Genomic DNA, 2,718 nt, shown 5'->3' with positions numbered 1-2,718 from the left:
CGCTGGATTTATTTTAATAGCTGAGAAACCTGGAGACATGTGCAGTCTATTCTTGCTGTCAATTTATGATCTTTAAAAACATTTTTTAAATTGACTGGTCTTTAAATACATCCCACCTCATCTTGTTCCAGCCAAGTTTTACAGATGCCATTTTAAAAATCAATTCAAAGAGCAGCCATAAACTCGAAAGCTTCCTCCTTGAGGTGTAGATGGCAGAATGTAATTTTGTTTAATTTTAATTGACAGAGATGTCAGCCTAAGAGACTATTTTAGAATATTAGTAGGAACAGTAAACTTGTGTCTTGACATTTTTTATAGTTATAATGGTATAATTCCCTGGAAAAAAAATCTCCACTGTCAGGATTTACACTAAAGCCACACATGTGTTACTCTTTTCTTTTTCCACTCGGTAAAGGAGTGACAAATGTATTACTAATTACACAATTGCTTTATTATGTGGAGCTGTAACTAAAATCTTTTCTGGATTTTCCAGCAAAATTGAGCTTCTTTCAAAACGATTAATTCTAGTAAATGGACTTGGGTAGAAAAAATTGATTCCAGCTGAAGGAAAACTAGCTCCCTGCCCTCTTCAATTGGAGATCCTGAAGTGGGTAACACAGAAACTACTTAGGACAAACTTCCAGGACTAGGATTATATTATTGATTTTTACCAGTGTAGGAGTTTTCCAACAAAAGATGTGAGAAGCCAAAAACTTAATTCTCCTAATTTTAGGTATAAACATAGACAAAACTTAGAAGTCCAAGGGTGGTAGAAATTGGGATTACTTTGGGTTTTTAAACTTTCATGTTTGGGCAAATGCCTCTTTTTGAACTTAGGTAGCACCCGGTAGGTAATTCAGCCTTAGAATTTATTACATTTTGTCAAAATAATGTCTTTATTGGTCTTCACCATTAGACTCCACTGATATGTCTCAATTAACTTTGTACCCATGATGCTTCACATAAGCCTTGGCACATTATAGGTGCTCAACAAAAGTGAGCTGAAGAGGAGTGGTAATTTTAACTCAGTTCAAAGAAACCAAGGGATGGCATCTCTACAACTTTGGGATCACACAGAGAATGCTGTTTTTCCAAAAATTGTTCCTGCAACCCTAGGAATAAACCTTTGGTCCTCAAAAGGAATGTGTCATGCTGGAGAGGAATATCCTTCATCAACTTCTCAAGGGTTCTCAGAGCTAAAAGTGTGTCCAGAGCAACAGCAGCAAAACAGACAAACAAACAAACAAACAAAAATCAATGAGCATAGCAAGGGGTTTATGCAGGACATATTCAGAACATTAACCAAGGCAAAAGAAACTTGAAAAGATAGCAGATTTTCAACTCAGATATTTCGTCCCAAAATTTGAAATCAATTTTAGTACAGCCCACTGATGTCAAAAAACTTCACTAAATCCCCTTCTTTATTAAAGAGTGATTACAGGGGGGTGAGGGTAGCATGATGCAAGGGAGACAGATAGGTATTCACCATTGCATAGATTACACATTAATGAGAACCTGTATGCAAATTTAGCATTGTGACAAGCTTAGAAAAATGCTTAAGAAATGGGAATTAAAATAATACTAAGAGCTAAGTATAAGAAGAGGAAATGTGTGTCCAATACCAGTAGCAGTACAAACTGCTAAGAACCAGGGAAAAGATTAGTTATCAGAAGATAAAAGGAACCATCCTAGCATTTGGTGTGGTTCTTGGAAGAAGAAGAGGATTTGAAAAAGTAGCCATAAGGGTGAAGCAATTTTTAGAAGAAAACTTGTAGTGAGCCAAGGCAGGACAACAGGCAAGCACATAGTGGGTTTGGAGAATGGAGAAGAGTTTGACGTTACTAAAATTTCGATTGGTCTATGTGTAATGGGTGATCTGGTTGAAATAATATATTAGGGTTTCCTCATGGCAGACTATAATACTGTAATAACTCATAAGAAGTTATGCCAAAAAGTTAATGCATGCACCATCTTTATTTACCTCTTAAAACTGCCCATCACAAAGCCATTATCTAGTCTTTCCTTACCAAGAGAGACAGCGGTATCAATATAAAACAGTAACTAAGAGTTTGCCTACAAAGCATTGTCCAACAAATTTGAATTTCACATATTTAAAGCAAAGTCTAGGAGTCCCCTTGGATCTGTATTTCCATTTAATTCCAACAGATTGAATTTATATTGGTGTTTAATAAATGGTGTTCTGAGGTGCATAGTAAGGTATTAACTGGTGTTTCTTCACAAAGACTTAATGGTCATATGCATTGTAAAGATGCTGTGAGGGCCATCTTTCTTGTGGAGATTTACAATGCACATCTGTAGATAAAAAGCTCTGAATGTACTGCAATCAAAAAACCAGCTTAAGTATATTTCATCTCCACTCTCACAGACTTTTTTTCACCATGAAAATTTACTCTCTGTGTGTGTGTGTGTTTGTGTGTGTGTGTGTGTGTGCATGCGTGAGCGCACATGTGTGTCTAGAATAACCATTAACATCTCACTGACTTAGTATTTCAGGGAACATATTTTGGGAAATTTCCAGAGCTATTACTGAGCTGTTGCAGTTGTAACTTTGGATGGAACCAGTCGCTTTGAACTCCCCCCAAAGCCTTCTGGGACAACAGATACTTCCGGGTCTTTGCTAATCATTTTATCCTTGAAGTGTACAGAAACAGATTCCTCTCACCCAAATTATACTTAAAATAATTTTAGAATGTTGCT

The sequence above is a fragment of the Leucopleurus acutus genome (genome assembly GCF_964270905.1).
Source record: "Leucopleurus acutus genome assembly, chromosome: 1".
NCBI lineage: Eukaryota > Metazoa > Chordata > Mammalia > Artiodactyla > Delphinidae > Leucopleurus > Leucopleurus acutus.
Note: the sequence above shows the minus strand (reverse complement) of the source record.